Source organism: Euprymna scolopes, chromosome 26 (assembly GCF_053919585.1).
Source record: "Euprymna scolopes isolate OS-2025 chromosome 26, ASM5391958v1, whole genome shotgun sequence".
Lineage (NCBI taxonomy): Eukaryota > Metazoa > Mollusca > Cephalopoda > Sepiida > Sepiolidae > Euprymna > Euprymna scolopes.
Window position 1 is genome coordinate 7,178,455 of NC_136507.1, and position 13,538 is coordinate 7,191,992.

General features: G+C 31.6%; 1 protein-coding gene and 1 pseudogene across 3 annotated transcripts in view; both read right to left on the reverse strand.

The window, feature by feature from the left end:
* The window catches only part of LOC145247910 (innexin unc-9-like), a 457,239-nt gene that overhangs the window by 248,988 nt on the left and 194,713 nt on the right, over positions 1-13,538 (reverse strand). The window lies entirely within an intron of this gene.
* On the reverse strand, positions 11,728-11,846 carry LOC145248394 (5S ribosomal RNA; annotated as a pseudogene).

The window sequence follows — 13,538 nt, forward strand, 5'->3', positions numbered from 1 at the left end:
CTTGTTAAGATGATACTCTCGTTTCTTCTCTCCATCTGCAAGCATCGGCAATCTTTACCTCAATTTTGTCTCTCTCTTTCTCACACATATATACACACACGTATACACACACGCACACACACGCGCGCTCTCTATTTCTTTTTTCTATCCCCCCATCCATTAACTCCCACGTTTCCTCGTGCTTGCCCCTCCTCTCTATTATTATTAGGTGATCCTCTCCTTTTTCACCGCCCCATTTCTAGCTCATGTCTCGCTTTCATGACACTGCCAGAGAGAACGGCATCACTCACGTGCACACGCACATATTGACAACAACCACATTTACACCGGTTTATGCAAACATATAATTATATTTCATTAAAAAATGGATTCCAATGCGAGCATCTTTTTATTCATTATGATGCACATATGTATGTATTACTTTCAGCATCGAATGTGTGCATTTATAGATCTCCGCATCGATTATAGAATTTGCTGAAGAAAAAATAGCGACTGGTTTTTATCGAGTGCCGTCGATTCGAGCATCGAAAAGAAAAAAATTTCAGCTGCGGATTATTAGAAAATATTTGAACTACGTCATATTCATATACGATGAACGTTAGTATCTATTAACCATTCGCTCTCTCTCCTCATCCCATCTCTTTCTCTAATTATATCAGCATATAGGTATCTATCTATCTATCTATCTATCTATCTATCTACTAATCTATATATTTATGGATGTATGTATCTTTCCCCCTCTTTTATTTCTTTCTAATTGCATCAGCACCTATCTATCAATCTATTTCTCTATTTATTTTTATATAGTCGCATTTATCTCAGAATCATATATAAAAAAAAGTACGAAACTAAATACAATAAACTGTGATAAACTTGAAACTTTCCACTTTGATGTTATTTTCATCCGTCATGGTAGCATCTTTCTCTAGACTATAAAAACTGCCGAGTTCGTCAAATAGTAATTTGCAAACATTTTAAACTTATGCAATTCTTCACAGGTACGTAATGGCGAAAAAAACAAAAAACAAAACAAAACAAAACAAAAAACAATAGCAAACTATCAAAGAAATCCTTATGTTTTGAAAGTTTATTTTTAATACGTTCGATCATTTAAATTTGACTTCTGATATTTCTTGGTTTTATTTTTTCGAACTTGAGAATATAATAAACCCCAAAATACAACATAAAAATGGTTGACTATTCTGTTCTTAAATTCGAAAAGCTGCATTTGAAGACGGTTGGAAATTATCTTGCCCAAAACTTTGTGAATATACAAGCGAAATGAGGAGAGTAGTCCGAGTAATGCAGATAATACAAATACATATTTGACAAAAATATAATTACAAAATCGAAATGAAATTAAACAAGATGAATCCCTCTCGCTGAAGAAAACATACTATGCACTTAGCGGTCGAAGATGTAGTTTTAAACTTTGACTCTTGCTGTAAAAATAAACATTGAAACTTTCGTATTATTTTAGAATGGTAAAGAGGAATCTCACAATATAAATTTTAATGATTACTAGACTACCCGTGACCCGTTGGCTCAGTATGTTATATTAGTTTGGAATTCATGTATGAGCCTGACACGTGTGACGTAAAGAAAATAGTTTTTTTTTTTTTTACATAACAGAAACATTTCTATGAAAGTATATTAAAATGAAAAATCACGGAGGGATCACTCAAACATGAAAAAAAATCCCCTCTATTCGTGTAAAGTTACCTATTTTTCCGAATAATCGCTCAAAAATCGAAAATTAAACATGATTTTCCTACGAATCGAACGCCGACGAAAGTCATTTAGCAGCAAAAACGCATATGAACTTACAGATGAGAAATATAAGAAAGAAAAACCCATATTGGAATCTTTCAACCAAGTTATAGAAACTTAAAATCTAAAAAAAAAAAAAAAAAAATTAATAAAACCTGAAGCAAAAAAAAAAAAATAAATAAATAAATAAAACCTTAATGAATAAAATAAAATAAAACTAATATTGAAACAGATTAGTAAATGTGTCAACAAATTCACCGTTCTTACACAACTATTTTGTATCTAGAAATGTAAACAAAAATAAAAAAGAAGGAACGAAGGAAGGAAAAGGGACGGATAGAGAGTAGTAGTAGTAGTAGTAGTAGTAGTAGTAGTAGTAGTAGTAGTCTTGGCTTTACTACAATTGTTCTTATGTTTGTCAACGGGTTAATGTTGTTTAGTTGTAAGAAAATAGCGACAGTATAATTTTAATGAAGAATAGTTGCACCCCCCACTCTTCCCATGTTAAATAATAATTTCGAAATAATAACGTTAATATTTTAGTGCGCAGGTCAAAATCTACAAAAGAAGCGATTTGTGTTTATTTGTTTACGTTGTTATGGGTTAATGTTTATGCGGGAAAGTGGGTTACATCACTCGTTACAAGATCATTTGAGTTTTATAATTATATAGATTAAAATCGAAAATAATAATTACACAGATCAATAAAGAAACTAAAAAAAAAAGAAGAAAATCAAGAAAGTGGACCTGGAGTTTATTTTCGGCAGCCTCGTAACTCTCATTTCTCTTTTTTTTTATTCTTTAGTCCCCACATTTCATGAGCCATGTTTCTGACAAAGGGGGAATAATTGCCGTTTTCCAGATCGTATCATAAACTTAGCATTGGCTAGTTTTTTTACTTTGAACTAATTTCTTTTAAAATGTTTATTTTTATTTTAGCTCCTTACATCAAGTGACTTCATGCTTTCGCTGGAGCGATTTCTATAAATAAATGGAAGCTAAATAGTGTAAAAGACCGATACACCGATATACAGACAGATAGAACCTTCTATGAAGATACATGGACGCGGCTTAAATAGTATTTGCACCTTAAACGTGACCAATTGACAGAATTTCTTATTTAGTTGTTTAGACACATCTAAATTTAAAAAGGCACACATAGTTGAATTTGTGTCGCGTGAGGTTAACGAATAAATAAAATACACAACAAAACTTCATTATAGACATAAAAAGTATTTAATTATTCGACGAATTATTAACGACTTTGTTCCTAGACGTCTTCAAGTTAAAGCCGTGTAAAAAGGATCAGACAGAGGATTGCATTCTGTAAAAAATGAAGAAACAAAATAATACTCCGTCTTTGAGCACACGAAATTTTGATAAAATTACGTCAGTTTTTTTAATTTTTCAGCTACAAATTATTTTATCATTTACCTCAAAGACCCGGAAAAACACTTGTGTAATATATGATATGCCTAATTGTCGATGTTTGCCTCCACTATTTTCTCCCTGAATTTTGCTCTAAAAGATATTATAATTGTTTTAATTAGCCAAAATTTCCAAATAATTTTTTCAAGTGAATCATAGCTTGCTAAGTTTATATCAGTATATTTTGTTTGATTTTTTTTTCATTATCGTTTGTATATTTTTTACACTGTCTATAACGCCCTCTCTTTCTTTCTCTTCTCTCTCACGCCCACACTTTCTCTATTTATTGAATTAAATTAACTATAAAATTCAAGATTGCAATGGCCCTTTATTGATATCAATAGGAGGAAGTATCACCACAAGTAGTAATACTCTTAATGCCGTAGCTGGAAAGAGAGAGAGAGAGAGAGAGAGAGAGAGAGAGAGAGGGGGAGAGAGAAAAGTAAACGCACAGATTAAAGCGAAGAGAAAAATAATTAAGAATTTTGTCTTTTGATTATTTAATTATGCTAAATCCTCACATATATCGATACCGTAAAGACAAACGGAACACAGTATTATAAATATATAAATATATAATTGTATTTCCTTATTCAACGTATTATTTTTACCGACTTCTTTCCCAGACGTCTCTATTTTAAGGACGAGGAGGACGGTCAGAAAGAAAGTAATGTATGCGAGATAGGATGGTTGGTGAATAACGCTGATATCGTATTATTAGGTTTTGGTGCAGGTGCATCCATTTATTCTTTATTCAAAAAGAATATCGACGCCGTGTGCTATAACCTGTTTTGTGAATCCCACTCTGGTCTGTTAGGCCCCACGGGTTGCTAAATTACTTATTCTTACGGAGAAGCATGCGCACACTAATTATGATTCGTGCTTATCTTGATATATTACTCATCCAAAAAGTCGTTCCTTTCACGATCAACTTGGTTAAATAATTTGCTCCTCTGGTTAAGCACAAGACGGTTCAATATTTCAGAGAAATGAATTTGCCTAAATTAATTGGAACCAAGTCAGGAACATCAAACTATTACTATTTTCTCTTTCTAATGGAAATACTTGCTCCTAGACTGAATAACAGCGTATTCCTCTAAAACACATCTTTCTTTCACCGTTTAATACATCGATATGCACTGGGTTTTTTTTCTTAAGAACATATTTAAACGAAAAAAAAATATTTTATTTATTTTTTTTATTCAGTCCCTTCTAAAAATAATTATAGGAACCAAAAACATTTCTCCCTATGATCATCAATTCTTCTTCAACATAAAGTGACGCAGTTTTTTTCATTCATAATTTGTTAAAAATCAATTAGATTCCTTCGTTTCACTATATTGTGATTGTTAGGCAACAAAGATTATTTTCATTCCCGAAGAGTAGCTACCCTTAGATGTGCTTTAAATCCACAACAATTACGCATGTATTTAAAGATTGAAAGCATTTGAAGCTTTTATAAATGGATTATATTAAAATATTTGCGTTATTTTAGTTTTATACTATTTTGCATCAATTAAATTCCTTCTATTGAGGTCATGACATTATTTTTAAAGTGATCATTAACTTATAATCCAATGTCAAAATATTGCTAGTAAAACAACAGAAATACAAAACTAAACACAGTTTAAAAATATGCACCAAAAATAAAAGTTTAAAGACACCCGGGCAGCTTCAGATAATACAGCTAGTTCGTAATAAAAGCCAAATAAAGATTCAATATGTGATAGTATTACTACTTGAGACATATTTTAATCTTTAACGAGAACAAGCCAAAATACGCTCAAGCGATATATATATATATATATATATATATATATATATATATATATATATATATATAGTGCATTAAAGAAAAATGTGAGAGAATGGAACAGTTGTGCGGAATTAGAATGATTAATATTGAAATCGACTATGCTAAGTTCAAAGCCTTTCGGATTCATTTGGTTCAGCCCGTACCAGTAGTATTGTAAAAGATATGTGCCCAAAATTTGAGCCAGCTTAGTGCAAAATATCCAAGTGTTCAGTAACTATTTAGGCGTGAACTAATCCTCTACTTTCGCCTTCTCAAACAAGAATGAAAACATAGACGAAAATAATAAAGACAACTAGAAACTAATATATACAGCATGACTTACATGATACAAATTAAAACCCACTTATACAATAATATGATGATGGCAAAGATTTTGCTATAAAAGAACAATTAGAAAATAGAGCAAAACAAATAAACAAGTGTTCGTATTTATTTCTGCCACCGTCAGAAATGTAAAACTAGACTCGAAAAGCAAGATTGAAAAGTCAGCATCCGGAAGGAGAGGGCATGTTGACCTGGCAAAAGATGCCTGGACAGCCCCGTCGTCGTTCCTCAGAAGAGGAAGTAGAGGCGAGTAGCAATAAACTAATCCATTCTCAAAGAGAGAAGGCAAGGCCTAAAAGGGCGGATCTCCTAGAATTGCATATTATCAGCTTTTCCGCAGCCAACAGGGAAAAGGTCATTACAAGAACGGTCTAATATCTGTTAATTTTGGAACCACAAATCACTCTGCATGACCACAACGCGAACTTTAAAAAACATACATATATGTGGACTACGGAACAACGTAAAAAGCGGCAATCTTTGCTTTTTTATGTTGGACAAAAACGTAGCCGCCCGATGCTGACGTCACTTGAAAACTAAAAGTGTCGAAATCCGGATATATGAAACGAAATGCTTTTTAATAGTTTTTGATACCAAAATAAATAAACCGACTTTTTAAAAAAAAAAATGTTCTCTATTTAAGACAATTATTTACCTACGTCTTTTGCATTGAACGAGCAATTGAATAAAACCACAATTTTATTAGCATCTTATATATACGAGATTAAAGAAAAAAGAAGAAATTTACCATGTAATAGACAGTTTATATTAAGACAAATAAATACATTCTCAATATAAGAGGACGATATAATGTATGCATTACTGAGTCTTTGGAGATACTAACATATAAGGGCAATATTATAAATAAGCGTTATGAGAGATTAAGCAGTTTCTTACATTCGAACAAATATAAATATAATAAATGCAATACCGTAAAGTTGAATAAATTATAAGACCATATATATTTAAAATATGTAATGAATTATGTAGGATTATAATTATAAGCCGTGCATTTATTAAAAAGGATAATAAAGTTATTATAAGGGATAATAAAGTTGGATCACGAGTGGAGATTTGATAGAAATAACTATGACTGGTAACAAATAAAATCGTTTATTAAAAATATAAATAAACAATCAAATAATAAACAAATAAAAATGCAGGGTGATTGAGAAATGATTAGTAATTAAAGTGGGAAATAAAAGTAGGATTATGTGTAAAAAGCAAGTGTAAATTATGCACATATTGGGCAACAGATGTGTTCTATATATAAATATATATATACATATATATATGCATGTATGTATGCATATACATATATATATAACTATATATATAAATATATACACACATATATACACACACAAACACACACACACACACACACACACACATATATATATATATATATATATATATATATATATATATATATATATAACTACAATTTTCAAAAATTACGCTAACCAGCAAAATTAGATATTATTTATATTCCTTCTGCTAACATTTTCCCACATATATACTGTATGTAGCATTTTTTGAATAGAAAGACAAAAAAAAAGGCGAGAGGGGGGATCCCTAACGGGAAAGGCATGCGAGAAAATGGGCTTTTCCGTAACCACAACCAAGGTAAATGTTTATCGCATGCCTTTTCCGTTAGGGCTCCCCCACATTTTTTTTCTTTCTATTCAAAAAATGCTAGATTGCCTAAAGTGTGTTTATTTATAAAGTCTGAAGAAATGCTGGTTTTTGAAAATTTTCAAACGATATAATGCTTGAAATTGTCGAACTAGACATTGAAACAATTGTAACGTAAAATGAAATACACTTTTTGTTGCCATCATTACCTTGTCTTGATTTTGCACACACACACAATATATATATATATATATATATATATATATATATATATATATATAGATAGATAGATAGATAGATATACAGATAGATACATACATACACATGCACACACCCTCACACACACATATATATATATGTGTGTGTGTATATATATATATATTTTATAACATTACCAGTAACCGAAAGAAATCTATTCGTTAAAGTAGATTATTGTTTTACGCTAGATGGAGACAATTATTCCCTCTACCGATGAGTTTCTGCCAGTACCGTTAATGTTTTAGTTATATCTTATTAGCTCTTAACTGAAATGTATTTTTTCAATAGTAATGGCCTTTATTTTAATGCTTCAAAAACAATACATATACTCGTTTACAATAATATAAGTTTAACTAATGTTTAATACATAAAACTAAAAAGGACAGAAGAAACAAAGAAAATAGAAGCATTAGCTATTGCGACTCGCATAATATGACGAAGTTAAAACTCATATCATTCACATTATAAGAACTAGTTCTCTTATGTTATAACTCCGAGTGGAAAATTTACGGTTATGACACTCGGTAATTTCATTAGACTATTTCATTATTGGTAATTTCATAATGTTGGAATGATTTGCTGGCGAAGAATGACATAAAAAGAAGGATGTGTGTTTTGTGGCTGAAGATGAACCGCGGCCAGACGTACACGCGAAGGAGGCGGCGTGAAGCGCCAAACTATGCAAAGTCTGTCGTTTTGAGAAACGAAGATGCGTGGGGGTAACAGCAAACATATATATTACCACCCACACTAACAGCGACGATTAAATAAATGAAAGTATAAAGCACAAAAGAAAAAATAGCGAAAAATATAATGAATTAAAAAAAGTAAAAAAATATTGGAGCAGAGGAGTTTAAATAAATGTAGAAGAAAAACGAGAAAATATCTGCCCTAAAAGACGAATGTGAAAAAAAGTATGTGGGCATTTTTAAAGCAAAACTTTCTCTATATTAATTTAAATTGTGTGACCATTTTTAATGTATTAATGTGTGTGTGTGTTTGTCACACCCTTATGCAATGCATACATTATATTTTATCTAATATTAATTCATTATTTATTGAAATTAAAATCTGATGATTTAAAATATTAAAACAACTTATTCGCAACAAATACTTGTTAATTATTGTTAATAATTTTCCTTACTTCCAGAAAGTGACTAATTATTGTTTTATAGAAACATTCTCTAGTAGTAACTGTAAGTGATGTAAAAATTGTACGTAGGAGGTGTTTTATTTTTCTATAACGTCTAAGTTATAGGGGGAAAATTGTTACCATTTTATTAGTATAGTGATAATTTCAAAAACAGTTTCAATACACATAAGTTAAGTAAAATAATGTATTATGACATTTTTAGTGCAATAAGTAGTATAATGCTCAAATGTTTAAAAATTAAATTAAGCTTTCAAAATCCTATCTAGTTCAAACATCAGAGTAAATAAAAGCGAGACAAGAATGAAAAGAAAAAGAATCCCAAGCAACGCCGGATAGTTACAGCTAATGTGGCATGATAAAGGAGAAAAATAAAAATAAAAATATTAGAGGAAAAAAAGACAGAAAATAAAAAGATAAACCATTGTAAAAGATGTAAATATGGTAAGAAATAAAAGACGTCACGAGCACTGTTCTAATTTGTTTCATCTGATATACTGTATTATGTTTTCAACCAGTCTTATTACATAATAATGAATTATGAGTATCTTTATTTCTATAAAACCATTATATATGCATATATATTGCTTCTATATAATCAGTATATATATATATATATATATATATATATATATATATATATATATATATATATATATACTAACAAAAGTACCCGTCGTTGACTGGCTTCAAAAACAGCCTACAGAAAATGGACTCTGATTTATGAAAGTATGATAGGTTATGAAAAGGAAGGGTTGTAAATTTGGGTTGAACTTGGAGGTATCAAAACCAAAGCAAAATATGATGAAAGTAAAAATAAAATAGTTAAACCCCATAATTTATTATACCATACCTGTTCACACTGAAACACTTCTCACAATATTCTGTGGATCTATATTAAAGAACCTTGTTAAACTTTGTGACATATTTCCATTCTATGGAGATCAGGTGCTAACGAACACCCAATAATTTTATTATACCATATTTCTTCAAACTGAAACATAATTATCAAAGTATACTTACAGATAGATATGAAAAGTCTTTATTAAAGTTTGTTCCTATTTCCATTCTATGGAGGCCAGACGCGAACGCACACCCCACAATTTTATTATAACATCCCTATTTAAGTTAAAACATACTTATCAAAGTATTCTTATGTAAATCTATATCAGAAACACTTGTAAACGTTTTTTTTTTAATTTTGAAATTTTTTATTTCCATACTTTGTGGACCAGGCGCGAACGCAGACCCCACAATTTAAATGAACCACCGTTCTGCCAAATCAAACATACATATTCCTATGTCTCCATACATCTTCTATCATTATATCTAATCAGTTTTTTTTAAACAGTCAACCATATAGGAGATTCGTGACCATACACACACGCACACATTCAGCTTTATATTCTAGATATATGCAGGGTCAATGAATAACATGAAATTAAAAAAAAACACATAAGTAGACATAAAAATCATAAATAACTGATTATGTTGTCTGCTTTTATTGGATGATTTTAGAAGCACAAACTAAAATTTCTAGAATATTTTATATCGTTTTATTTTAATTTTTTCTTATTAATGATTTCAATTTATTATATAAAAAAAGAAGATACCCTCCAATTCTATATTTTAAAGCTAAACATTAATCAAAAATGACTTTGCCAGGGCATTCATCGTCAAGCACAAATATCAGCTGACGTAATATTGTAAACAAACACCGACGGAACTTGATGAATGACATTAACATTATTAATTTTTCTTTTTTGTCTTTTTTGCGAATTTTTCCACCGAGGAAATTATTCCTAGTAATATATAATATTTAATAGAGGATTGATTCTATGATAATCCATATGCAATCTGTATAAATCAAAATAAGATTAAGTGTACGACTGGGTAATATCGTGTCTACATATACATATACATATATATATATATATATATATATATATATAAATAAATAAACTCATGTTCACGTCAAACAAGGATGTTTGGGGCCATGTTTACAAGAGTCTATGGCAGGAGAGGAGCGAGATATCAGTGTATATTACATTTAAACTTTTTCATATCAGTACAGTCTGGAAAACAACAAATAGAAAAGTAATTCTAGCGTCAAACTCTACAAGGAGCTATCAGAGTTCAGGTCTTTTATTTAAATGGATGGGATTTTGTTGATAAACGTGTTTGTCGGCTATACTTACATATAGGGGGGACATGTGGGATAATTTCATTAGAACACATTATATTTAAACATTTGTTTTACAGACAAAGCAATGCAACATTTCGTTGATAAGTCAGAGATTGGAGCTTCGCTATCAGTGCAAGGCCTATTATATTGAAGATTCAATATAAAGCTTGTCCAAGAAAGAGACACTAATGATGAATGCACCAGCCTCGATATAGCACCAATGTTTCACGAAAAAGTGAATAGTTTTGTTGTAAATCACAAGATAAGCTAAGGCGTGGGTAATTTTCTAGTACGGTAGATGGAATCCGCCTTTATTTGCTCCAACCTTTGCAATACATTCAATGTATTTGCTCCAGTTTGTGTTGGCTGTGAATATTAAACGGAGAAGTTTATATGTATGCCTATAACGTGTATAAAATGTGTATGATTCGTAAATAATTTGTGTGAGATGTAATAGAAAATGGTAACTTCTTTCCCTCTTTCATTGATAATATCATTGTGTCAATCGTTCAATATTTGACTTTAATATGCCTGGCGAAACATACCATTACAAATCCATTGAACTTGATTTCACAAGGTTGTAAAAAGATAATATATAAGATTTTCACGGAATATATCTTCAGATTCATATACGGACATTTTAGTGCCTTAAAATACCCAGATTATTATATGGCTTAGCAAAACATATACTAAACTAGACACTATCATCGAGTGTCTAACGCATCTTTGTACATGGGGTTTGTCAGGACGACCTTGTATTACAATATATTACGATATGTAAAAACATTGACTAAATGCTATAAAACCACGCAGTACTCGAACCTAAATAATATCTTCTTGATGTGGCTTACCCACACTACTTTTTTACGAGGGAGGTTAAACATATTCTAACTGTCGTTACTTTATATTACAGTATGAGGCTGGATATTCAACTAGACTAGAGGCATTCTTGTCCTGGAATAGAATAAGACCAATAGACTACAAGAAATGTATGTGTGTGCGTGTGTGCGGTCAGCACCAACCCTATTCAAGGTTTAACCGGCTTCCTCCAAAGGAGGAAGTTTCATAGGAGTATAAAATTCACAAGCGGTCCCCAGTCGCATGTATATCCCCGTTAGGATTTTTGCAACTTTTTGCAGGGAGGTGTCGACGTCCTCCTACATACAGCACCTGGACTTCCCAAATTGGCCACCCATTTTAGTAATGGCCAGGCTCAACGTTGCTTAACTTCGGTGATCTGACGGGAACCGGTGTGTTAACATGATTATGCCGAATATAAGAAAATACAAGTATACAAGAAAAGCATGCTATAACATTAACATTATTTCCCTCCAAACAGGAAGTAATCTGAGTGACATCCACATCATATATGTACGTGATGTTGCTACACTGGTCAAGAACATTGATGCCAGCAAAGAAACTCGTCCTGTCATGTTCCAGTCAAAGTACTAAAAAAGCTTCAACCTAAACTAGTACCCATTCATGCAAAGCTGTTTATCGATGGTCAAAAGAGAAATGCTCCCCAACACGTTAGAAAACCCCGTTAGTCAGTCCCGTATTTTAAAATACTGGAGATCGATATTCTGCATCTTAGTACTGACCAATTAGTCAACGTGTCACGAAAAAGTTGCTGTAATCCTTGTTAAATAAAAAAGTATCAACCACTTCAGTAAAAACTACATACTCACTGATAAGCAGTATGACTTCCGTCCTGTAAGATCTACAACTGACGACGTAGGTGGCAACTGAACTACGCATGCACACACAGTAATACGGGTTCCACAAAATGATACAATGTAGAATTTCTATTAAGCTATATGTAAACTTGTCGTATTTTAGAGGAATGGGGATGGATCAATCCAAGATATTTACATCCTCACACAAATTTACGAAACTCATGTCCGATAATTATGCATCACGAAATAGAAAAAAAACATAACTTGTTCGTTCATTCGGCTATAAGGATGCGTAGACATTTCAAACTACAAGATCCCACGAAAGCAGATAGCTTCGACGGGGATTTATCAACCAACCGGTTTTGATTATAACTCATATTCGTACGTACATCTTTCATTAACATTACAACTGCAGTGAACAAAATTATTTAATATTATTTTCCTTTTTATGGTATATAACGTAAGTAAAATCCAGCGCTTCCCCGCACATAAAGCTCTCTGGAACAAAAAGAAAAATTGTCTCAGTCTAGAAGGATTCCTCCTTCATTAACCGAGGACTAAACAAACTACGTGTAGCATTAGAACAGATATTACACTTTGTTTATTATTCAAGAAGTTAACTTTTCTTTGACAAAATACTAAGTTTAAATATCTATTACAATGGGCGCACTACAAGGTCTAACACTTTTAACTACATGTAATTTTCTCGGAAATCTAATATATGAAACGCTATATGTCTTCCTGTCTGTCTAATTGTCTGTCTTTCTCCATATTTTCAAACTCTATCTCTTCGGAAACTAAAAGTCGCTGAGATGCGTTAGGGGCCTCAAATGATCGGATTTTTATGGGTCGTTCTTTTATCGGTCTTTAGCCGGTTAAAATAGTTTTAAGAGGTAAAAATTGAAAAAAAAAATCGTTATGTATTTTGTACATTCATCTTAGATATTTTTAATTTTAAAGATATTAATCGGTTCATGTGAGTGTCACGTTGGTTAAGTGGTAACCTGAGTGACATCCACATCATATATATGTACGTGATGTTGCTACACTGGTCAAGAACATTGATGCCAGCAAAGCAACTCGTCCTGTCATGTTCAGCTTTGAATGCTACAATTTAGCTTTGAATGCTACAATTTAGCTTTCGGTTTGGATTCTAGCTGATGGAATCCACATGCTGTTTTTATTTTTGAAATCACGACGCAATAATAATATATACGAAATCTGGAAAAATTAAAATATCATATTTAAGCGTATTTTACGACCGGACAAAGCCGGGAGCCCCCCCCCCCACCG